At 34.8% G+C, this 27,460-nt stretch overlaps 1 non-coding gene across 1 annotated transcript; it reads left to right on the top strand.

Moving 5' to 3' along the window:
- Positions 1–7,483: 7,483 nt before the first annotated feature.
- LOC122202874 lies at positions 7,484–7,590 on the top strand. Its single transcript, XR_006194929.1, has one exon. It is a non-coding gene; the product is annotated as a U6 spliceosomal RNA (small nuclear RNA).
- Positions 7,591–27,460: the final 19,870 nt, after the last annotated feature.

Below are 27,460 nucleotides of genomic sequence, written 5' to 3'. Positions count from 1 at the left end.
TTTAACAAAGAATATCAGTGTTGTTTCCAAGTCTGACTTCCCACCTCTCCTCTTCTTTCCATTTATGTCAGCATGGCTGAATACTAAATCCTAGCACTTAACAACGTAGAACAGGAGTTCAAATATCAGCCTTACATTCTGGAGCCCTGTGTTCTCATTCCAACTTAGCTGCTAACAAGCTATATGACCTGGAGCAGTCATCCTGCTGTGTGCCTCATTGTCCTAAAAATAAGGGACTGGGCTGTGTTCTCTCATTTGCCTTCAAAGTCAAAACTCTACAATTATGATTTTTTTAATTATGAAAAGCCATATTTAAATTTACAACTTATATCAGATTTATAACCAAGAAGACAATAATATAACAAGTTCAAAGAATCTTCTCTATCAGGCTACAAGACGGAGTGGTTTATCACAGTCACGGTGAAAGCTGCAACCTTTTCCACTTGGGTGGAAGCCACCAAATAAACTGATCTTGCTCGGCCATGGCCAGTGCTGACTCAGGCCTTTAATACAACTACCAAGTATCAATGCACATGTAAGTTATGATTTAGATCTAGTACAACCATTAAATGCCTTTGAAAATGATGACTAGGAGGCATTTCAAGAGGCCAATGCAATTCATTCCTAGAAGAGCTTACAAAGCAAAACTTAATGTCCTTTACTTTCAGTCCTTGTAGAAACTGAGTTTTAAATCTACGTGTAATTAGAACCAAATATTTGATTTTTCTTACAACAATAACCTATTTAGGGATTTGTTTAGTGCTATACAGAGAGAGATCAGAAGACTTTTATATGAAGCCATTTGTACATTCATTGAGAGCCCTCCAAACTTCCTAGTAAAAGGTTGTGCACACACTGCTGTAAGATGCCAGGTCTGGGTGAGTGTGAAACATATCCTGACAGTTTAATTGAAATAACTATTGAGCATGAAAGAAAGACACCTGTTGCAAAGGGACATAAACAACAACAAAAATCCCTGCTGGTATTTTCAGACAAAGTGGAGAAAATCAGAAGGACTCTTTATTCACTCACCATAAATTAATGTATCAAATGGGAGAAGTGTTATCAGAATTCAGGCATCAAGAATTACTGCTGAACTACTGGCTGCTACTGAACAGCCTTGGACAAATTATACTTCCTGATCCTCAGTTGCTTTCTTTGCCTGACGTATAGGAGTGTCATGAGAATCTACTGAGATAGTAGAATAAACCTTATATATTCTGAAACACGCATCATTAAGTATCAGCTAAATTGGGAGACATGTAGAAATCAGAGTATTTCAATACCAATCTGAATTTCTGATTTCTGTAGAAAATCTACAGTGGCAGAAGACCTGTATTTCCTTTCTCTTACATGGCAAAACTATGCTGGATCTGAGTAGCTTGTTTAAGAATTTAGCATGTTTTGTGTTATGCCATGCTAGCAACCACAGACAAGCTTCATTGTTTTCCCACTGGATCCTTAAACACATTTGCTCATGTGATGCCCAGAATAGTTACTCTGAGGAATTTTAATTATTTAAAAGCTTATCAGAATACACATATTTAAAAATATTTTAAAATAACCTCATCTATCCCCATGTCACTATTTAAATCTCCAAAGTTGGTTGGGGTAGAGGTTTTTAAAATGGGGTCACTTATCCCATCCTCATTTTTCATCTAGGGGTCTTTATATTTCCAGGATATAAAGAGCATGTGTGCAAGGAAGTAACATATATATCAAAACTGATGTTAGTAAATTATCGAGTATAAAGAAACACATTTCAAATATTCACTCCCGATGTTGATATCTTTCACAAGGATATTGATTTTAATACTCAATTTTGATGTTACATTAGAAATATTAAACAAAAAACTGCAAATTCTTGTCATCCTGTCTCTGTTTGATGTCTGTACCCTGCCTTGTTTTCTGTTGTAATTTAGTATAACAAACTCAACTGTGGAAAGCAAAAGTAAATAGTGGAACAAAAGGAACATTTCAGAATATGAACAAAGTAAGGACAGAATACTTTATAAATTGTGACTATAATATATGGCAATCTGTTAGGAACTCTTGAAAGAATGTACCCTTCTCATTTGACTAGTTTTAATGAGTTTCATTCTAGTATAACAAGTTGCTTAGAAGCCAGTGAGAGGCATGTAAAAGGTCTCTGAAACAGAGAAAGATGTAATGCAGGATATCACTTTCCTCAAAAATTTAGGAAAATTATACATATTATATTATATTATATTTATTATATTAGACATAACACACCTTCACACACTCATATACAATATCTCTCCAATGAAATAAAAAATCTTGTAACGTTGCTTGTGTCTTGAGAGGTGACTGCATTTCCAGAGGACTCAAGGGAATTAATTTTTATTCTTTTCCTTTTTTTAATGTTTTATTTATTTATTTACTTATTTATTTATTTGAGAGAGAGAGAGAGAGAGAACATAAATGGGGGAGGGAGAGAGAGGGAGACTCCCCCTCTCTTTGAATCCAAAGCTGGTTCCAGACTCCAGGCTGTCAGTGCAGAGCTCGATGCAGAGAGCATGAGTGGGGACAGGGTAGAGAGAGAGGGAGGCACAGAATTTGAAGCAGGCTCCAGGCCCTGAGCTGTCAGCACAGAGCCCCACCGGGGCTCAAACTTAGGAACTGTGAGATCATGACCTGAGCCGAAGTCCAACGCTCAACTGACTGAGCCACCCACGCGCCCCAACCCACCAACCAACCTTGAGATCATGACCTGAACTGAAGTCAATGCTTAACTGACTGAGCCACCCAGATGCACCTGTTGTTTTCTTTTTAATAATTGTTGAATTTTGAAATCTGAGTTTATTACTGTTTCAAAAACAAAGAAACTAACAAAGTAAACAAGAAACCAAAGCGGATGACCTGATTTGATCCAATCAAGTTTCGATCAGTTATATGACCAGCTGAATTTTTAACCTGGATGAGAAATGCTATTTAATTGCATCATATTTAGGAGCCTTTTGTAAAAATAGGTAAATATAGTCACAGAAAGAGTAATTGAATGTAAGATTATAATAGGTATCCAGAAATAATCACTTTTAGACGGTCAGAATAAAATTCTTTGAAAGAGGTGGTTGATGAAAACCATATTATCGTAGAAATTTTCAGATGCAGTTATTTCCATATTAAATGTCACTTCTTAGCTGAAAATGAATAAGTTTTTTAAAACATATATTAAGCAGGGGTGCTTGGATGACTCAGTCGGTTAAGCACCCAACTTCAGCTCAGGTCATGATCTCACAGTTTGTGATCTCACAGTTTGTGGGTTCAAGCCCCGCATAGGGCTCTGTGCTGACAGCTCTGAGCCTGGAGCCTGCTTCGGATTCTGTTTCTCCCTATCCCTCTTCCCCTCCCCCACTCACACTCTGTCTGTCTGTCTCTCTCTCAAAATGAATAAATGTTAAAAAAAATTTAAAAATGTATTAAGCGTTAAATTAAAAAAAAAGTTTTTGAAACTTTGTAATAATGAGCTAACGAAATGATTATTATTAATGAAAGAGAGAAATAATTATGTTATTGGCACACAATTTTACTGGAAAAGCAAATGTGTATCTTCCTTGTCTCTATGCCATATAAGACTGCTTGAAGAATACAATTTTTCAAAAATGTTCTGAGGCAAACTACTGTGTTAAGGTGTGGACTCAGTGTGTGTTATGCTGGATTGAAAATGTTTTAAAGTGTATTCTGTGGTGTCTTGAGAAATACAAACTAGGAGCAATGTTCTTTAACTTTGACCAACTGTATCTGTGTGCACACGCATGCGTGTGCACGCCGCACACATGTGTGGACTTCTTGATTGGTGGATGGTGACCTTCATCACTTTGGGAGGTTATCAGTCATGACTTCCTCACATATATCTCTAGTCCAACCCATTCTCACCTCTTTAGCACTTGGTTACCCCTGTGCTTGACCTTTTTCTTGAATCTTCTGTTTTTCTTTCTGTTGTCTGTTTCCCTTCCTTTTGTCCTGCTAGGCACATTATACTGACTTATCTCACAGCTCTCCTATTCTTATCAGCTCTGTCAATTATGCTATTAAACTTAAGTGTTCTTAATTTTAGGTATTATCTTTTTGTAATTTTTTTAAACAGTTACTTCCCTTTTTTGCAATCCCCAGTTGAATGGCAAAATTTTCTACTTTGTGTTTTAAGTTCTTCCACAAATTAATCATATTGATTTCATAGCTTGTCTGATAATCTCATCATTTGAACTTCCTAAAGATCTGTTTTTATCTGTCTTTGTCTCTCTCCTCTCTCTCTCTCTCTCTCTCTCAGTCTTTATTATTATCTTTCTCTTTTCTGGCTGGCTATTTGATGTTGAAACTCAAGCAGGATGCATAAAAAAGGTAAAAATAATATAAGTGTCTACTTTCTATTATATTTTCTTTTTCTATTGGTTTTATATTGATTCTATTTTCTCCAAAGAATGTATGCTTTTTTTCTGGCATTCACTTAGCAGAGGAATTTCACCAATCCATGATCATTGTAATCCAATTAGAAGTGTAGATGACTGCAAGTTCAGCCATGATTTTAGTACTGATCTCTTCTTAGTTTGTTCTTACTTCTAGAGAAGCCTCTGGAATAAAAGAGCCTCTGGAAAAAAGTGAAATAAAAATGGCCAGGCTCATAGTCGAGATCTTCCCTCCTTTCCTGATCTCATCTCTGTAACTCCACACTGTCTTGGAATGATGAATTGTCTGAACTACTTGGTAGGAATTTTCTGTTAATTATTTTCTTATATTTTGTAATATTTTAAAATATGACTTTGTAACTTACAGTTACAGGCATAATAGAATGTTCAAATCAGGGTAGCTTCAAGCTCTTGCTGTAACAAGATGAAAATGCAATGCAGTAGCACTTTTGTTTAATATGAAGTATATAAGAAACATTCAACATTGGAGCATGTTAAACAATATTTGCCTCAACCCCTTTCTTTTTCTTCCACAAACATACAAATATAATCATCTAAATGAAGGAATTTTTCAGCTGTCAGTACAGACAACTTATTAAAACTAAAAACATTTTATTAAAGAAAGCATTTTATTTTTTAAATCAATTTATTTATTTTGAGAAGGAGAGAAAGAGAGAAAGAGAGAATCTCAAGCAGGCTCTGCACTGTCAGCACAGTGCCTGATCTGGGTCTCAAACCCAAGAACTGTGAGGTCATGACCTGAACCAAAACCAAGAGTCAGATGCTTAACTGACTGAGACACCTGGGTGCCCCTATAGAAGATGGTTTAAAATAAACACTAATGCAAATGCTATATAGCTCAAATGAATTTTTGTTCTGAATGTAAGTCTTTGGAAATAAATTTATCTCTTAAATACATTTCCTCAAAATAGAACAAGAAGAATATCTAATATTAATCCTTGCTCCATGAGTATTAGAGAAAAATAGTTGTGTAGATTTGAACACACAGATGCATATTTCAAACCGAAACATAATACATTAATGGAATAATGTATTAATAGGGTAATGTTGGAAGCAGTAAAATGCAGAAATGACAAAAGAGAAAATTCAATCAAGGTGTTATATAGATATAAAGGTACTACCACAATACATATTTGATATAAGGTAAACCTAGAACTTTATTATGGGAACAATTAAATGTATTGAGGAAGAACATAGAAGAAGATTCATGGAACTCATCTGAAAATATAATGTGGAATAAATTTTCACCTGGTGGAATGAGTTCTGAATTTAGAACTTTAACTCTTTGAGCTCCAATTAAAATGATCAATGGAAAATCAGTGTCTGTATATGATATATCCTTTGATTTTTTGGTAATATATTGAAATATGATTTTGTAAGTGTAAGTAGGTAAAAATAGACATAATACAATGCACAAATCAGAGTAGCTTCAAGTTCTTACTGTAACAAAATGAAAACGCAATGCAACAGAACTTTTAAGGTCTGTCAGAGAAGAAAGTTGTGAACAATCAGAAGTTACCTCTGTAAACAAAAATTAAAAAGCCATTCACGACTTCTAAAGTATTTGAGTATATACAAGGTTTTCATTAAACAATTTCTGGATACTGTTTTCTGTTATTTGGATGAATTATTTTAAAGTATATATTGCTGTTTAGTTTTGAGATGTGATCTTTTGTAATATTGTGACAAATATTAACAAGGGTAGGTTATATTTTACGTATCTAACTAATTATTGAATGCTAGAAGACACAGAATTTAAAGAGAACAAAGACCACAGAAAAAGAGTTTCTGAATTTGGGGTTAAATTGATAGAGATGGGCAAATGTAGGTAAAGGAGGGACACATTGAAGCCCCCACATCCCAAAAAAGGATACAACTACTTGCTTGTTTTGAATATAGTAAAATCCAAAGTTATTTCTGATTACCTGAGAATAGGAAAACATAGCAAAATACTACAGTTCATTATAACTTTTAAGTAAGCTTGTACCTTGCCAATTGACTTAAAAGATAAAAGGAAATCAAATATGCTGTTTACGTTAATAATACCCTAATAAGGTCAGGGCAAAGCAGTAATGCTAAGAAAAAATAAAATAAGATGACATAAACTTTAGCCAATATAGCTAAAGTCATAAATTATCCAAATTCCACCATTAAAAGTAAAAAAGCCTATGCACACTTAAAATAATGATATGCTGTATACTGGCCAATATAGCTTCAAAAATCTCCGAATGCGTTATCATGGATCATTAGACAAGTAAATGTCATACTCAAACATAAGGAAAAGGAATATTATCAGCTTAATAATAAATGAAATAGAACTTCTGATTAAAGCCATTAAAACATAAAGAACACACTATGTCATGGCAAAAGTGGGGGAGAAGAGAACAAAAAAGTCAGTTGGGCATCCGACTTCAGCTCAGGTCGTGATCTCATGGTTTGTGAGTGGGAGCACCACATCAGGCTGTGTACTGACAGCTCAGAGCCCGGAGCCTGCTCGGATCCTATGTCTCCCCTTCTCTCTGTGCCCTGCCACCACCCCCCCCAGCTCCCACAGGTCATGCTCTGTCTCTCAAAAATGAATAAACGTTAATAATTTTTAAAAAAGAACTTAAAGTATGTTTGTTAGATAAAACTCAGGTTACAAGTTAAATTTTAATTTTAGATAATGAGTAATTTTTTTGCTGCATGCTTATTTGAGACATATGTTATGAGAATTTAAAAAAATTAAAAAGAGGGGCACCTGGGTGGCTCAGTCGGTTAAGTGTCTGACTTCGGCTCAGGTCGTGATCTCGCGGTCCGTGAGTTCGAGCCCCCATCCGGCTCTGTGCTGACAGCTCAGAACCTGGAGCCTGCTTCTGATTCTGTGTCTTCCTCTCTCTCTGACCCTCCCCCCCCCCCCCCATTCATGCTCTGTCTCTCTCTGTCTCAAAAATAAATAAACGTTAAAAAAAATTAAAAAGAGAGAAATTGCTAATCAAAAGAATAATCAGACAAATCAAATCCAATATCAGTTAAATATTGAAAAACACTGTTTTGTGCTCACTTCAGCAGTACATATACGAAAATGTGAATGATACAGAGAAGATTACCACGACCCCTGTGCAAGGCTGACATGCAAATTCGTGAAGTGTTCCATATTAAAAACCAAAACAAAAAAAAAATGAAAAAAAAAAGAACACACACATACACACATACACACACCAAAAAACACTGTCTTAAAAATCAATTGACTAAAGAAAAAATACAATGAATAAAACACAATAAGAGATTGCTTTTATATGAGAATTCAAATACAGCACGTTTTTCTCTGAGTCTTTGGTACACAAAATGCAGTCCACAGGATAGTAGAATCACCATCACCATGAAGCTTATTAGACATGCAGAAACTTAGTCCCAATCCAAACAGGGAAATCATACCTGCATTCAATATGATTCCCATATAAAAGTTTGAGAAACACTGATCTAGATAGTACAGCCAATTTCAATGGAAATTTAAAAAAACATAACCTCAAAGATTTTATTTTATTTTTCTTAAAGTTTATTTATTTATTTATTTATTTATTTTGAAAAGGAGAGAATAAGTGGGAAAGGGGCAAAAGGAAAGGGCAAGAGAGAGTCCTATGCAGGCTCTGCGCTTTTCGTACAGAGCCCAACATGGGACTTTATCTCACGAACTGGAAGATCATGATATGAGCCAAAATCAAGAGTTAGATGCTTAACTGGCTGAGCCTCCCAGGCAGCGCTCGAAGATTTTATATATCAGGCAAAACCTAATTTTCAGTTTATTTCTAAAACAGCAACATAAACATCAAGCAAACATTTGAAGAAAAAAATGAAAGAATGAAGATAATGCATAATTATAATTATTTAAAATATTAATCATTAAGGAGTAAGAAGATCTAATAACAGAGCCATTGAAAATGAAGTAGCATAAAATGATGTCAAATTGTAATAAGGCAATTGTATTTTGAAAATAAAAAATGGATAAATAGCCTCTTGGAATAATTTAATTTAATATATAGTATGCATAACCAAATCATGTATTTTAACTGAAAATAATGAAAGCTATATGCTGAGAAACCTGATTTTTTTTCAAAATATAAAACAAGATTTTATATAAACACTTATGTAAACATATCACAAAGTAGAAATTCTTCCAACCATTATAAATATGAACATGAAATGACTTAACACATATATCTGGTCTTATGTTCAATGAAGAGTAAAAGTTAGCGGTCTGTCTTCTGTCTTCTTTCTTCTCTTTACTTTCCTTACTGTATCCTTTCCTTTTTCTACCCTCTTTTTCTTTAATATTTTCCCCTTCCATTCCTTTTACTAACTTCGGATGAAAAAGAAAATTATAAAAAAATCTACTAGAAGTCTATAGAGTTAAAAATTTTTTTTAAAGAGAATTATAAAAAAATTAAGGTTTACTTATTTTTGAGAAAGAGAGAGAAAGGGACAGAGAGAGCACAGGTTGGGGAGGGGCAGAGAGAGACCCACGCAGAACCTGATGCAGGCTCCAGGCTCTGACCTGTCAGCACAGAGCCCAGTGCAGGACTCCAACTCTCAAAATGCGAGATCATGACCTGAACCAAAGTCGGACATGTGACCGACTGAGCCAAACAGCTGCACCTAAAGAGAATTTTAAAAGACGTTGGCTGACATTGTTGATAGGGATGCAAACTGGTGCAGCCACTGTGGAAAACACTATGGAGGTTCCTCAAAAGATTAAAAATAGAACTACCATATGATCCAGTAATCATACTATTATTTGTCCAAAGAATATGAAAACACTAATTCAAAAGGATGCATCTCCCTTATGTTTATTGCAGCATTTTCAATAGTGAAAATATGGATAGATGAATGGAAAAACATTATATATATATATATATATATATATATATATATATATATATAATCTTATGGAATATTATTCGGCCATAAAAAAGAAAGAAATTTTGCTGTTTGCAAAAATATGAATGGATCTAGAGATATAATGCTAAGTGAAATAAGTCAGAAAAAGATAAATATCATATAATACCATATAATAAATACCATATACTAAACTCATATGTGGAATTTAAGAAACAAAACAAATGAACGACAACAACAAAAAGAAACAAGCCAAAAACACTCTCTTAATTATAGAGAATAAACTGTAGAGAATTACCAGAGGGGAGATGGGTGGGGAGATGGGGAAAATAAGAGGAGGGAATTAAGAGTACACTTATCTTGATGAGCACTAAGTAACATGTAGAATTGTTGAATCAATGTATTGTAAACCTGAAACTAATATAACAAACACTCTATGTTAACTATACTGGAATCAAATTTCATAAAAGATGAATACGGTTTTGGGGTCTAATGTGCAACATGGTGATTATATTAACAATACCGAATTATGTACTTGGAAGTTGCTAAGGGAGTAGATCTTAAATGTTCTCACCACAAAAAGGAAATGGTAATTATGTGAAGTGATGGAAGTGTTAGCTAACACTACAATGGTAATCGTTTTTTAATATGTAAGTGCATCAAATCAATAAAAACATTGTATACCTTAAACTTACACAATACATCCATTATATTTTATTAAACTGGAAGAATTTTTTAAAAGATGATGTGTGACACTTCAAATGCAGATTAAAAACATATTGCTACCTTGAACAAGTTAAATAAAAAAATTAAAAAAAAATTTTAATGTGTATTTTTTTTTTTTTTTTTTGAAGGAGAGACAGAGTGTGAGTGGGGGAGGGGCAGAGACAGAGACGGAGGCACAGAATCCGAAGTCTGCTCCAGGCTCTATGTTGTCAGCACAGATCTCTATGTGGGGCCCAAACCCACAAGCCGGGAGATCATGAACTGAGCAGCAGTCAGATGTTTTACTGACTGAACCACCCAGGTCACCCCTAAATAAAAGGATTTTTTACATGTTTCTTTTGATAGAGAGAGAGAGCATGAATGAGGGTAGGAGCAAAGAGTGGGAAAGAGAGAATCCCAAGCAGGCTCCACATTGTCAGCACAATCCCCAAGCAGGGCTTGATATTACAAAGCTGTGAGATCTGAGCTGAACCAAACTCAAGGGTCGGTCGCTTGTCTGACTGAGACAACCAGGCGCCCCAGGATTTTTTTTTTTTTTCTAGATGAGAAGACCATGAACTCTGTTGATGAGAAGTGGGAGTGAAATGTGACAACATATAAAGAAAATGAAAATGCCGTTATATCTTTTTTGGTTCCCTTATACCATAAAGAAAACCTTGACTTGAGAATGTTTTATGAGAAATTAATCACCATTCCCACATTATGTCCTTTTCTCAACAGACTATGGATCACAGACTGGAAACCTATTCAGGCTTAACTCTCACTGAAACCAAAATGGTGCAAACTTGATTCTGTTTAAAAGCTCTGAACATTATGATTCCCCTTACAGTCCTTCCCTTTATTAGGAGCAAAAGATCACAGTGACTAAACCCATTCAGAGGAAGAAAAGGAGCTCAGAAAGCAGAAGAGTAGAAAAAGAATACCAAGGGAAAGTTAAAAAGAAGATTCTTTTGCAGAAAAGCTTGATCTCATAGGGTGTAAGATCCATTGTAGAAAGTAAGACTTGAGCTAAAATGATTTCTTCTTAAAAAATGTTTATTAATTTATTTTTCAGAGAAAGAGAAAGAGCAACAGAGGGGCAGAGAGAGGGGGATAGAGAGAATCCCAAGCAGGTTCTAAGTTGTTAGCATGGAGTCCCAACCCAGGGCTCGATCTCACTAACACGAGACTGCAACCTGAGCTGAAATCAAGAGTGAGTCGTTTAACTGACTGAGCCACTCAGGCACCCTTAGCTAAAATAATTTCTTATTCCTTAACCATAATCATTCACACATGCCAGATGAGATGAAACGGTATTTAACTTCTACACAGAAACCACCAGGGCTGATTTTTCTAGGAATTATAAGTGAAAACACACCTAGATGTTTCCTATGATCTTTTCACTTACTTCAGCCAATGCTAATATTTAAATACTTCCTCAATATTCTTCCCCAAACCCTTTTTTTCTTCATTCTTGTTAAGCATGTATAAAAGAGAAAGGAAATTCTATTTACTGGAAACAGGCTACAAATAGAAATAGTTTTATAACCCTAAGGCTCTGTACAGAGCAGACAACTGGATTTGCAGTTTTGAATGAATTAATTGGTCCCTTTACTCAATGGAACAGATGAAGTGCAAATCTCATAGAGAAAATAAAGCATATCTATGTTCTAATTTTATCTGTAACACAATTTTAGAGGAGATATTAATCTCTCAAGCTCAGTTTGCTAACTGTTGAAAAGGGGTAATAATATATTCAGTTGAATAGAGTTGTTATGAGTATTTAATAAGTATAAAAGTTTATAGTGTGCCTAGGCTTATCACATGCATGAAATATTTTTTTTATTTTTAATAACAATATGATTAATGACTTTAATAAATTTAATTTTAATTATTAAAATGCAAAAAAATACAGAAAAGTTAAAGAACCTTATCATTTTTTGAATTCCTCTTGTTCAGGATAAACAACTTTTTAAAATCTTGGTGTACTTGGTTGGAGTTTTATCATTTTTTAATAAAAGTAAAATATTTTTATACAAGATTAAAATACATGGAAGTATAGAAGAATAATACAGTAAAAACAATATATGTCACAACAGAGAAACTGGCACCATTTATTTTAGATGAAGTTTGTTGCAAATAGATTGAGAAAGAAGTTTCCGTGTTTAAAAAGACGTTAGTCAAGTTTAAAATCTAGGTTGGCTAACATCTGAGCCTTTTGAAGAAAGTTTATTCTCAGTATTTCTGATTTCTGAGAAGATGTGGTCTTATATTTCCAAGTTGTGATTTTTATTTTTATTTTATAATATACTATAGCTATTGACAGAACTGATGTCAATTGCTGCCTTTGATGCCCATTATTTTCGATAATGATGCCCATTATTTTACTTGTGTTGCTTTTATGTCATTAAAATACTGTTTACATATTTAGTAAATTACTAGTTTCTTCTTATAGCCAACAAGCCTGATCCCTAAAATTTAAACACTTTCTGAAATAGTTCATTATAATCATCCATCAATATTAACCACCAGGACAATAGTGTGTCTAGTTTATACTATATTCAGTGCTATGGATGTTCCCTTTTTTTTTTTTTTAATTTTTTTTTTTCAACGTTTTTTATTTATTTTTGGGACAGAGAGAGACAGAGCATGAACAGGGGAGGGGCAGAGAGAGAGGGAGACACAGAATCGGAAACAGGCTCCAGGCTCTGAGCCATCAGCCCAGAGCCTGACGCGGGGCTCGAACTCACAGACCGCGAGATCGTGACCTGGCTGAAGTCGGACGCTTAACCGACTGCGCCACCCAGGCGCCCCTTTTTTTTTTTTTTTTTTTTTTTTTTTTTTTTTTTTTTTTTTTAAATTTTTTGGATGTTCCCTTTTCAACATTATATACAATAGAGAAAAAATACGTATATTTCCCAAAATCCCTACATTGTAATAGACACTCCTGCTTAGTTATGCTTATATAAAACCTATGGAACTGCCCTAAACATTTTTAGAAATTTTAGACTTTCTCCTATCCTTTTGGCCAAAGTGATATAATATCATAGCTTACTATCAAACTGGCTATGAGTTTATTAAAGCCACTATGTACTGAACAAAAACCTATGAGTGATCGATAAAATTCTCTGGATCTCTAAGTTCAGTAGTGACTCACTCACAGGTTTTTAGTATTTCTTGACAAATAATATTAAAATTATTATATATATATATATATATATAACATAATAAATCAATTACTAAGATAGATTCATATTATCTGTCATTATATTAATATACTGTATTCTTTCACTTCAAAAATTTCTTTAGTCAATGGTAACTTTCCTGTCAATTCCTTAGAATACCATCAGCTTTGAGTTGATATTTTTAGAGCAATGGTTATCACAGTGTGATTTTTAGCCCTCAAATTTCACTGAGATCTTTTCAGCTGATGCAGGAAAATCATTTTCTTAACAATAGTGAGATAATATTTGAAAATGCAGACCTTTGTATTGACAGTACAAAAGCAAAAGTGCGTATAAAATAGTCGCTGTCTTAACACGAATCAAGACAGTGGTGCCAAAACGTACAAAAAGTAATCTTTTCCCCTGCTGCACACACGTGGAAACAATATTTATTTCACCTAAGAATGTCCTAGAAAATTATTTTTTTTTCAACGTTTTTTATTTATTTTTGGGACAGAGAGAGACAGAGCATGAACGGGGGAGGGGCAGAGAGAGAGGGAGACACAGAATCGGAAACAGGCTCCAGGCTCTGAGCCATCAGCCCAGAGCCTGACTCGGGGCTCGGACTCACGGACCGTGAGATCGTGACCTGGCTGAAGTCGGACGCTTAACCGACTGCGCCACCCAGGCGCCCCCCTAGAAAATTATTAATTCTAGTAGATATTTGCCTTAAGTGAGAAAGTGGGAAGTATGTATAAAACACTTCTACTCCCCACCTCAGTATGACGTTTGTAGCGGAGACAAACAATTGTACAGTTATATGAATTGTGAGCTCAACCAGCTCTTTGTTATTGTTGTTATTAAACACCATTTTATGAGAAACAATGACTGCTGCTATTCAGAATTTGGTTTTAAGGAGAAATTTGCTCAAAAGTGAAGAAACAGGGCTTGCTAATTCAAGGAAAACAACTAGCAGTGTGTGTTGCCAATGACATATTTTTAATATCAAGAGACACTTTGAATTTTGGAAAATTTTTATCCACCACCATGAGCCAGATAGCTTCTCAATATATGAGAAACAAACTTTTCTGATGAGCTCCATGGTGATACTAACACGTGATTATCAATTTGATTTGAAGAAGTGTGTAAACCTTTGGGAAGTTTATGTTGCCTGGTAAAATTTTCCAAATGAAATGACTAATTATTTTACAAAAATAAATAAATAAATAAATAATCGGTTTTAAGTACGAGATGTACCAATGGAATTTAACAGAATATGAGTTTATTGATATGATTTTGGATTCCAAATTGCAACTAACCTTTAAGAAACTGCCATTTGTTAAAGTTTAATGTAACATCAAATTATATTATTTGCAACTATCTGATAAGATGATTAAAATATTCCCTTCTCCTTTTCCTAAGTATATGTGTAGAGTCTAAATTTTCTTTGTATACTTGAAGCAAACCAAATATCACAACAGATTAAATGAAAAAGTTGCTATGTAGATCTAGCTGTCTTAAACTCTATGTTAAAGAGAAAGGCCAATATGCAATGCACCTGTTCTCATGAAAATTATACTTTGTTGTGGAAATTGTATAGTATTTTTCATTAAAATGTTATTTTTATTAATATAAAATGCTCTTATCATTGTTGTGTTTAAATGAAACAATATTTTTAAAAATTTAATGTTTATTTATTTTTGAGAAAGAGACAGAGCGTGAGCAGGGGAGGAACAGAGAGAGAGGGAGACACAGAACCCAAAGCAGGCTCCAGGCACTGAGCTGTCAGCACAGAACCTGACACAGGGCTTGAACCCACGAACCGTGAGATCATGACCTGAGCCGAAGTCAGACGCCCAACCGACTGAGCCACCCAGGCACCCCATTTGAAACAATATTTTAAAGTGTTTCAGTCTTAATTTAAACTATGATAAAAATCAGTGGATCTAACCTACAAAATCAAAAGCTGTTAGTGATTTTTTTTAATGTTTATATGGTTTTGAGAGAGAGAGAGCATGAGAGGCGCAGAGAGAGGGGAACAGAAGATCCAAAGCAGACTGTGCGCTGACAGCAGAGAGCCAGATGTGGGCTGGAACTCTTGGGTCATGAGATCAAGAAGCCAAAGTCACATGCTCAACCCACTGAGACATCCAGGCACCCTGAAGCTGTTTGTGATTCTGAATGATTTTTAGAATTGACTCTAAAGCCAAAAGTTTGAGAACCACTGTTTCAAACTATCCTCAAACTGTCAGTTAAACATTGAATAGTTTATCATGGCTGGCTAAGGGATCGTTCCATGTTCTAGCCCCTGTTTTTCATTATTGGTCCCTTCTCTTTATATGCAGATTTGATACATTTTCTAAAATTAGTCAACTTTCAATGAAATTGTTAGTCTGTTCTTTCCCAGTGTGATAACATACTTGCAATCCAAATCCCCCTGCCACTTGCGGTGTTGGAATTTGATCTGTACCATTTTGTATTGTTGTAATAGCTGAAATAGCTATATATAGCCAGAGGAAAAGGGTCACATATTATACATATATATGCTAGGCACAAAGAAAGCATAAACTTAACAAATTATTTTTGATTGATTTACGATTGGTTTATTGTCATAAAGTGGACTATTTACAAAATCACAAATTCTGTCACTCCTTCCAAAGTCATTGTTGTAAATATATTTATGCATTCATTTTAAGACTTTAGTTTTTTCTTCATGCATGATGGAAAAAGTTGAGGCTCATAATGTGCTACTAATCAATGTAATAATTTGAAAACTAGATTTCTACAACTCACAGGAAGAAATAACAAATGAAATATTAGAACATTCTGGGCACACTGTCAAGAAACAATTTTATATGTTGAATTTATTTGTTGATTTTCATTGAGTGTAAATCTGTATGAAAAATTAGAATCTTTCTTTTTAAAACAAGGAAACTTATTTATTGGGATTGTGAAGCAATAGCCTTTACTGAATTGACTAGTCTCCAGAACAAGACTTAAAATACCTGAGGGTCTGGTTGGGGGAGGGGTAAAACAGGTGATGGGTATTAAGGAGGACCTTTCTGTGATCAACACAGGGTGATGTATGGAAGTGTTGAATCACTACACAGTACACCTGAAACTATTTAACCCTGTATTTAACTACCCAGAATTAAAATAAAAACTTCAAAATATAAAATACATGAGGGTAAAATATCTTGATTATTTAGTTCGGTTAAAATGATTTTTAAAAGTTGATGCATAGAATTTGATTAAAATCCAATGATGATACTAATGTCATTTAATTTCTAGTAGATCATCCTTCTTACCCAAAGTGATACTGATGTAGGATAAGATTTAATCCAACAAATATTTATTTTGTATGTCCCAATTAGCGGAGTGTGTGCTGGGACTTAAAATGAAATTAACATTTTAGAGATAAAGTATCCATAGTGGTAACATATAAGGATATCTGAATATATTTTTAATTTGTGCAATTGTAGGCACAAATAAACTACAAAATTTCCAAATTACTCTTTTTATTTGTGCAACAGACATATCCTAAGAATTTTGCAGACAACATCAGTGTTAATAAGCTACAATGTGATTATTATTTGTGACTCATTTGCCTATGCTTATAAATGTCATTATTAATGTTGAAAATAAAACTCCAAATGCAATTTAGAAAACAAACCCACATGACTCCATCTGTCCTTTGTTTCCTGTCAAAGTAACTTCTTTGCATATTACAATTGCTACTCCCTCCCCCAAGTAGCAAGAATGCAATAGTAGTTATATAAGTAAATTAAACAAAATAATTTATTTCTGATAAAGGATAGAATAATGTTAAAGTTCAATACCTACTATTTTATTAACTAGTTTGATTAGATTACTTAGTATTTTTAAAGCAGAGTTTTTCCTCTGAGAAAATTCCTGGAAAACACAATTTTAACCAGTCTTTTTTTTTTAATGCTTATTTATTTTTGAGAGAGAGAAAGGGCACAAGCAGGAGATGGGTGGCGGGACTGAGAGAGGATCTGAGGGGATTCCATGCTGGCAACAAAGAACCTGATGCAGGTCTTGAACTCATGAACGGCAAGATCATGGCTTGAGCTGAAGTCCAATGCTCAATGTCTTTTATGCAGGCATTCAATAAATATTTACTCAGTTCAAGAACAAGGGGTAAGAATTGGCAGAAAGATAAGTAAGAAATTCTTTCCCATACAGAGATTAAGATCTAATAAACACAATTCTCTAAATTTTTCCAGTAGGTTAAAATCATATTGGATTGGTTCAGTTGTATCAAAAACGAATTCTTCAAAAATTCTTGAAATTCTTCAAAAATTCTTCAAATACTTTAAAAATTAGTACCTTTTAAATAGATTTTAGCAAAGTGATTCTGATTAATGGGAAAAAAAATTCTTCTAACACTAGATAGATTTAGGTCAATAACTATTTTTCTTTTGATTTGTTTTTAATGTTTCCAAAATAACAAAATATTTTCCTAGAAAATCCATCATATTTTTCTGTTCACTGAATTTGGCGAATAAAGATAAAGGGTTAAGTCCTCTTTGATTTTATATCCCCCTCCTTTTCTTTCTGCCAGAAACAAGAAATTATGAATAATCTACTTCCAAAAAGAATTCTCCTCTGTTCCAGCATTATAACTCTTAAAAAATTCACCATTTTACCCAATTGTTTTAAATCATATATTCTTTCGGCCTGGGTAAAATATACAAGGAGTCAAGTATTGTGTTTATTCACTTAATAAAGAATTATTCATTCTAAACCAGCACAAAACAAAATAATACAAAGTTTCATGAACCTTGAAACAATTTGAAATGATAAAAGGATCACACACTGGAACAGCAAATTCTTAGCATAAAGACTTACATGAAATTTGATCTAGCCCTTCTGTATTTAATTCGTATTTGAAAAATAATCCAAATTCCATCCACGTGAGGAGCAGTAAGACTTATTTCATGAGTCCAAATTCATTTACTCGGCGATTATTCGACATTTACAATGTGGCCCAAAGACTATGAATTAGTCCTGAAAATGTTAATATGAATCAAATATACCAGTTGTTTATATCCTGATGGAGAAAAGTCAACATGCATTCATCAAAATGTATTGATAGATTATGACAAGTTTTAAGACATAAAAGACAGAATTCCAGCTCTTCAGAGTTTATTAATTGGTAAAGAGAGATTTAAATGTGTACAATTATAATATAGTGTTCTAAGCTATTGCAAACAGAAGAAAAGGGCCTAACTCCCATATATTACTTAGGTTTTTAGGGAAGGCTTCCACAGCATTAGAATTTACTTTCTAAATAAAAGGAGGCAATCGTGTGAATACAAAGTACTATGATGAATGAGAGAAAGGATTATACATCTTACAAAAGGTGTAAATGCCCAGCATTTTTGGATTAGAGTGACCTTAGTCAGACTGCATGGGTATGAATCCTACCACACAACTTATTATTTTGTGTGACCTTTAGCAATTAGCCATATTATGGATAGGATAAAGAAAACAATAGTCTCAACCTTAAAGGATTATTTTAGAGACAAAGTGAAGTAATATGTAGTAATTAAAACTGTGGAGCACTCAGAAACAACTCAATCAAAGACTATCTATCATTATTGCAATATTTGCATGGGATATCAAGTAGGGAAGAAGTAGGTTTATTTAAAAAAACGCTCAGATATATAGCACCCAAATCTTGGTTTCTAAAACTATTCTCAGTGAACCCTAGGACTGGGCATCTTGTACAGAGATGTACAAGATGTGCCTGGAGCATTTCTATTAACAGATAATAAGAAGGTGTCCAAAAAGAAACAAACAAAAACCAAATGAAAAAATCCCACAAACACCACAATGATATCAAAAAAGATACAGAAACCAGCTGAAAGAATTTCCAGTGGTTAAAACAGAGACAAGTCGAACAATGAAATAAATAATTATTGGCTTATAACCTAAATGGTAGAGCATGAACCCCACTTCTTTAGGTATGGGCTCTAAATGGTGATTTCTTTATAAAGAATAGACTATGAAAAAAGGGGAGGAATAACTTTCAAGTGGTTAAACCTCACGAACACTACGCAGGGGGAACATAAATTGTATTAAGTCGTCTTGATAATATATGCCTTTTATATAAGTAGATGAAAATGGGACTTTACTGTGGCCTTCTTCCCAGGAACACACACCTGAGTCCATACATGAGACAAGCATCAGACAGACCCTAGTAGTGGGACTTTCTTAATGTTAAACAAGCCTGCTAAGATGAGATGCGAAGCTTCCACCAAACCACCTTCCAAAAAATACTCATTAGTTGACTCTAATCACATAGTCATTTCTCTTCTGGTAAAATGTGAAAGAAGCCCAGATATGCAATAGTAATTGTCTGACTTAAAAAATCTTTGGTCTTCAAAACCATTCTTTTTAAGATCGTTCTCTGCCGTGGAGCTACTTGTGACTCAATTAGAATGAGTTATGTTTATGGGTAGCGGAGTGGGAAGAGAAAAGTCAGTTGAGAATGAAGAGCATTGGAAATCGGGAACCCAGTTTATATTTGAAAAAAGTTTTAATGTTTTTTTAATTCATTTTTGAGACAGAATGAGAGAGAATAGGGGAGGGAGGGAGCAGGGGAGAGAGGGAGGCAAAAGATCTGAAAATGGGCTCTGCACTGACAGCAGAGATTCTGACATGGGGCTCGAACTCAGGAACTGTGAGATCATGACCTGAGCCGAAGACAGAAGCTCAACCACTGAGCTATCCAGGTGTCCCAGAAAATGGGAACCCAGTTTATAAAACAAAACAAAACACACACACACACACACACACACACACACACAAAACAATCAGGAAAAGTAGACAACCATGTGGACGAATGGAAGAAGAATTACATGCTATGAATTGTCTTTATAGTTCCAATCACCTCTTAGCACAATGTGTGTGTCGTGTGCGTGTGTGTGTGTGCCAATGTGTATGGTTTGTTTTATTTTGTTTTCCATAAACCAACAAGGGGAGATGTGCCTTTAGTGTTTTAAAATACCTAAGGATGAATCTTAAAAGCCCAAAGTGAGATGATTTCATAAGTGAGTCACGCAACATCTTTCTTTAGCCCTCATTACAATGTGAATACTATTCAAAAACTTAAAGGTGACTGTTTTTGAATCAATATATTTTTGAACTGAAGTACTAGAATTCCATAACAACAGAAAAGTAGATACTGCTTTGTACTCCTTGAATCCTAAGCTTGTGTCTGTAGATTTTCAATTAATAGTACCACCATGTGCTATGCATGATATGCAAGTTGTATAGCATATCTTAAGGCTTTTGTGAGTTTGAAATGTATTGATACAATGGGCTTTTGAAAATCTGTTGACTGCCTGCTTAAAATCATTTCCAAGACAGAAACATTTCTCAAAGTATTCTCAGTAAGCAAAGATGAGGCGACGTTAAGTCAAATGTGTGACTGTGTGAAATGTTCTGTCCTCTGTCCCTCTTTCAACTCACAAATCTCCTTAATTTAGGAAAGACCGGGGAAAGCCCTACCAGCTTCTCTTTAATTTTTATCATACCCTTTTCATAAATTTATTGGGCATAATATCCAATTTATTTTGTAAGTAATAATGCCCAGTGGAACTATGTTCCACATTATGTACTTTGAGTGATGCTATTCTAGCACAAACATTACTTTTATTATGAAAGAATAATTTAAAAAAAGAGCGTGAAGCCACTGATCTTGGGCCAGCAATGCCTTTACTAAATTGTAACATAGGCAAATCCCTTACGGCTTCTATGTTGTTTCTTAACCAGGTGATTCTTAATTTATCTTAATTCTCTAAAGATATATGATTTTATCTTTTTTCATAAACTCATCATAAAGAAAAAAGTTCCATTTCCTCCTCATGTTATTGGACCTGTGTGTTTGGCTTATATGTACTGTTCATCCTTATTTATTTATTTTTTAAATCGAGGATTTTGAGATCGAGATTGTCAACTTCTACTGTAGAAATATGGAACTAACAGCAATAAGCAAGACCTAGCATAGGATTGTCATTATATTAAAAAAATCTTAACATGAAATTTTTGGAAGAATGCAAATTTAAGAACAAGGAACAAAATTATATTGAATAAATACATTCATTGCAATATTTTTCTATTTGTCAGCAGCCAACTTCATAAAAGACTGATGTCAAGCCAGTTATTTCTAATTTTTACTTTAATTTAGTTTAGTTAAGAATTAACTATGATGCTTTATGTATTAACCCATTATGCGTTTTGGACCCTATTAGAACAGTGTTCCATTGACAGTAAACACTTGTAGCAGTGATTATAATCTGAGCCCGGTTTCTCATCTTCCTCTTCCCAACCCTCCTCCTCCTCCTTTTCCCCCTCCTCTTTCCTTTTCCCATTCTCTTTCCCATATCCTTTTGCCTTCCCTTTCTCCTCCTTCTCTTTCTCCTCCTCTTCCTCTTTCTTCCCCTGCTTCTCTGTCTCTGTCTCTTCTAGGACAATTCACTGAGCTTTAGTTAGACACAGGAATCCTGGTGCTAATTTCCCTCATAGTTATGGTCTCATGAGTAAGTTGGGGAAATGATATCTTGTGAAAAAGTCACGCATGCAATTTACAGGTTATCTCTTTAAAAATGAAGCCTCTTGGGGCGCCTGGTTGGCTCAGTCTGTTGGGCAGCTGACTTCGGCTCAGGTCATGATCTTGCAGTCCGTGAGTTCGAGCCCCCGCATTGGGCTCTGTGCTGACAGCACAGAGCCTGGAGCCTGCTTTGGATTCTGTGTACCCCCTCTCTCTCTGCCCCTCCCCTACTCATGCTCTGTCTCGCCCTGTCTCTCAAAAATAATTGTCAAAAATTTTTTTAAAAAATGAAGCCTCTTGGGTTGCTTGGGTGGCTCAGTCGGTTAAGCGCCCAACTTTGGCTCAAGTTATGATCTCACAGTTCATGGATTCGGGCCCTGTGTTGGGATCTGTGCTGATAGCTCAGAGCCTAGAGCCTGCTTCAGATTCTGTGTCTCCCTCTCTCTCTCTGCCCCTCCTCAGCTTGCTGGCTTTCTCACTCTCTCTCTCTCTGAAAAATAAATAGAAACTTTAAAAAAAAAATTTTTTTTAAATGAAGTCTCTTGCCTTAGACATTCTCTTCTATCCCATGGGCAGGAATGTGTATATGGCAGTGTGCCAGCTTTCATCACTGGATCAAGGACAACTCTTTACAAAATGGCACACTAAGAAAATAAAAGAAAAAGATATGTAGGTCCTTGAATGACCATATAGGGAATAACTGGGTTTTACTTCTAAAGACATGTTGTAATTGTGCACATGTGAGTCTATGGGAAGCTTTTCATTGACAGATATTTGATGATCTGCTTGAACAAGCTGCTTAACTTGAGATTTCTGGGTAACTCTTCCTGTGGGGGAGAAACACCAGTCTTTTCTAACTGAGTAATGGAGCACTTGGGAAATACACATGGAAGAAAAAAAAAACAGATTACAAAATGACCTTTATTTTTGGTCGAACTTGACAAAAGAATATGACTTCTAAAACCTCTCCCTTGGATAGCTACATAACTTGTGGGGCTCTGTGCAACATGAAAATACAGGATCTCTTGTTTAAAAAGAAATTAAGAGAGGCACCTGGGCTCAGTCAGTTAAGTGTCTGACTGTTGATTTTGGCTCAGGTCAATCTCATGGTTCATGAGTTTGAGCCCTGCGTCAGGCTTTATGCTGTCAGCATGGAGCCTTCTTGGGATTCTCTCTCTCCCTCCTTCTCTCTGCCCCTTCCCTGCTCTCTCTCTCTCTCTCAAAATGAATTAATAAACATTAACAAAAGTAAAACAATTAAGAATTTTAAGATGGTGACAGAACATTAAGCCAAGCACTGAGCCCCTCTAATCCTGGGGCCCTGTGCAACTGCATAGGTCACCCAGCCATGAAACTGGCCCTGTCTCCCCGTTCCTTAAATAAATTGTAGAATCTGTTGGTCAGGAGATTGCATTTCTAATGCCACCACAGAGGGATTCCTGACTTTCTTCTCGTTCATCAAATATAGTGTGCTCTTGAGCCCAAGTGAGCTTGAAAGGTACCTAGGCCTGGTCTGTGTCCTGACCAAAGTTTGTATAATTGGGGAGTTAAAAGGAGAATCTCTTCTATGAGCTGAAAAGCAAATCATTAAGACAGAGCCAGGAAGGTCTTAAGCCACACACTAATACTGACCTTTTTTTTTTCCTTTCCGACTAAGAAAAAGTACTCCCCTGGGCAGACATGAGTGATGGGATGGGCTACAGCAGTTATATTCTCAATGTTTCAAAATAAAATTCTATTCTGTGGGGTGGACAGTGTACGCTATAGGAACAGAAGCATTTTTCTTCTCTACAAAATTTTGTTCACTTGCAACATTGAGTTTACCAAGCATTGGTCAATTGGTAATAGAATTCTTCCTTGCCAAGCATGAGGCACAGGAACGATTCCTGGTCGGCACCAGAGGTGATGGAGTTAAAGTCTTAGTATAGGAGTTAAAGAAAGGGATTCATTCATTCCTTCCTTGTCTTTAAATTTTCAGTCAACTGAGTAATTTGAATAAAAATTGATAGGAATCAAAACATCAGCTATTTTGCATATTACTAATAGAGCTGCATTGAAGAACTTGGTTTGGACTGAAGGTCAAAATCAAGTTCAATACTATTATCCCTCAATATTAACCTTTGGACTTACGTGTGGGAAAATTTGGTTCTTCATAGTGGATACTTTCCAAGTCAGCCACAATGAAGATCTTATCTCAGACTGTGTGTCCCCCAAATGGTCAAAGAAACAGAGATTTCGGATTTTAACAAAGAGAAATATGGGCAGGCTGACTGAAACCCTGCCTTTTTTTTTTTTTTTAATTGGAAAAAGGCAATGCAGTGAATGGAAGAGTGGAAGCTTCTGTCTATTTAAATGGCTGAAATTCCAATATCTTACGGGATGGTAGGAATCTGGTGAGAAAGAAAAGCAATGACTGTTGAATACAGAATTGCTGCATAATTCAGATCTAGCAACTTGGCCAGGTATCTGTGTCCTACAGAAAAAAAGGAGCCCTTGGGTATTTTTTTTTTCTTTTCCTTTCTTCTCTTGTTTTCCTGTCTGCCATTGCACCATGAAGCTAGAGGCTACAACTAATATCTAAATAATTGAAGCATTATTTTAAAAAACAGGCTGCAGGTCAGACTTTACTAATATCTGTTCTAGATCTATTAAATTAAGTGACTTGATTTAATCAGCATTTTCTTAGGATTTGTAACACACTCAGTTGTGGATTTTTGCTCAGTCAGCTTTTGTTGAAATCATAAAATGCAAATTATTAAATAATAAAACTGTCATACATGTTGAAGAATTATTTTGGAAAATATTTGATATAAGATTTTGTTTCTAAGAATTGCCTCAGAAAGGGGAATAAAGAAAACAACCAAAATCCAGGTTTTCATCATGCCAGATATTTGGGCTTAGAAACCATTTAGAAAATGACTTTAGTGAGAGAAAGAGTTGGTATAATGAATTAGTACATTAACACTAAAAGCGGTAGGTTTCTGACTAAACTTATTTCTCTTGTCATTTGAAAAAACTTGCCATTTACAAACTTGCTTAGAGCTTCATTTTTGAGGCAAATGAAAACAGGATTTAACTCCATGGTTTCCACTGACATTAATGGAATCCATTCATCTAACTGGTCATGCTCTGCTTGGAAATTTACACTTTAAGGCTAATATTTACAACTCTAAGTATGCGCTGTGAGGTTGCCTTAAGGAAAAAAAAAGCAAATATAAACTGAATTCTCTAACTCTTTGATTCTTATTAAAATAATTTTCATGAAAATCTGATGTATTACTTTCTTATTCATAGCATACATGTCCAAGATATAGTTTCTCTTATTCACACTTTATTTAAAAAAATTCTTCTTCTTATTATTATTTTCGAGAGAGAGACAGAGTGTGAGCATGGGAGGGGAGGACAGAGAGGGAGACACAGAATCTGAAGCAGGCTCCAGGCTCAGAGCCTGAAACAGGGCTCAAACTCATGAACTGTGAGATCATGACCTGAGCTGAAGTCAAAGGCTTAACTGACTGAGCCACACAGGCACCCCAACACTTTATTTTTTTTTAAATCGAATGAGGGTCTAGATGTTTTCATGTGGATCCTGAGAAACTTAACAGAAACCCATGGGGGAGGGGAAGGGAAAAATAAATGAGGTTAGAGTAGGAGAGAGCCAAAGCATAAGAGACTCTTAAAAACTGAGAACAAACTGAAGGTTGATGGGGGGGTGGGAAGGAGAGAAGGGTAGGTGATGGGCATTGAAGAGGGCATCTTTTGGGATGAGCACTGGGTGTTGTATAGAAACCAATTTGACAATAAATTTCATATATTAAAAAATAAATAAATAAATCGAATGAGACGATTCAAATTCTTCTTCGGTTCTAATCTTCATTCCTCTCCCTCAAGAACAAACACTACTCCTTCCATTTAAAGAAATTGAAGTATACAAAATTTAAGGAACCCTCAAAATTGGGATACACAAATTTCTCTAATAGGTCAATTACACAAATGTGTGCCAGAAATATCTTAAAAAATAAATATTTTAAACATAGAACTACATGTTTCATCAAATTTCTGAATTTATATCAAAATAGCAATATTAACACAATTTCAAATTAAGTACATATTGTAAGTATGTATCTTTTAAGTTAATAAACAAAAAAAATTATACCTATGAAATAATGCATGAGATACCATTGAAATTACGTGCCTTTAATAATATTGATTGAATTGGGAAAAAGCAGCCACGTAGATCATTATTATTAGGTGAATACTTGAAAGGGTCATACCCATCTATCGCCATGTCTTTTGTAGTGCTTTTTAATGAGATACCCAATTGATATTGAGCATAGCCTCATGATTTACTTTGGCCAACAGTTCATGAGCACACATGATATAATCAGCATCCAAGTACAAGCATTAAGAGCCACCCATGTTTCTGTCATCTGCCTTGTATTTGTCCTATACTACAAGATCAGTATGTCCAATATCCAGGCTGCTCAATTTGTAAATCTGATCTACATCCAATTCATTGAATCTGACATATTATATGGGTGGGGAAAAAAAGCTGCTGTTTAGTAAGACACTGAAAACATGAAGCTATTTGTTACTGAAGCATAACACAAGAAAGATTCACTGGTTCATCATCATTTTCAAAAGATGAAATTATATAAACTAAAGAAGGGAAGTTGAATCATTAGCAGTATTAGTAATAATTGCCACTTACTGTCTACCCTTATTTGTTTATCCTAGGATTTTCTTGTGACAGGATAGAGAACTCCCATGTTGCTAAATACTCAGTATTCCCCATGCTGACTAAAAAAATCACATTTTTTCCTAGTGGTATTTTGAAAGGTCTCTAACTTAGAAAATGTGCTTCACTTGGCTTTAAAATAGTGCCTTAGGTTGGTAGTTATCTTTATCTACAACTGTTCTTCTAGAAAAGTATTTGGTAACAATATTAAAAAATGTCAACATTTGTTATCAAGGAAACATATTCTGTAAAAGGATTGTTCTGATTCTTATTTGTACTTAAATTTTCAAAAACAGTGTTTACAAATTCTCACTTTATAATAAAATAGGGCTTAGATAATCCATCTTTTCTATGCTATTTTTAGATGAAGAAATATGAGTTAAATGACTTACTAAAGATTAAGAGTTAACTAGGACCACACAGAATATTTTATTTTATTTTTATTTTATTTTATTTTATTTTATTTTATATTTTTATTTTATTTTTTAAATATAATTTATTGTCAAATTGGTTTCTATACACACCTAGTGCTCATCCCAACATGTGCCCGCCATAATGCCCATCACCCACTTTCCCCTCTCCCCCACCCCCTATTAACCCTCAGTTTGTTCTCAGTATTTATTTTACTGCAATACACAGATCAAATCTTTAAACCACTATTCAACCATGTCTATGTGCAATTCTTTTTTTTTTTTTAAGATTATTTATTTATTGTGTGAGAGAGAGCACGTGTGTGTGTGTGAGCCAGCAGGGGAAGGATAGAGAGTGGAGAGTCCCAGGCAGACCCCTCACCATCAGCCTGATGTGGGGCTCAAACTTATGGGCAGGAAATCTTGACCTGAGCTGAAGACTGACAACTAACTGAGCCACTCATGTGCCCTATGTGCAGTTCTTTAATTCTACTAGATTTTTTTTCAATTTTTTTAAGTTTTAAAATTTGTTTGTTTAT

This window comes from Panthera leo, chromosome D2 (genome assembly GCF_018350215.1).
Source record: "Panthera leo isolate Ple1 chromosome D2, P.leo_Ple1_pat1.1, whole genome shotgun sequence".
NCBI classification, from domain to species: domain Eukaryota; kingdom Metazoa; phylum Chordata; class Mammalia; order Carnivora; family Felidae; genus Panthera; species Panthera leo.
Note: the sequence above shows the minus strand (reverse complement) of the source record. Positions and strands in the feature narration are given on the sequence as shown.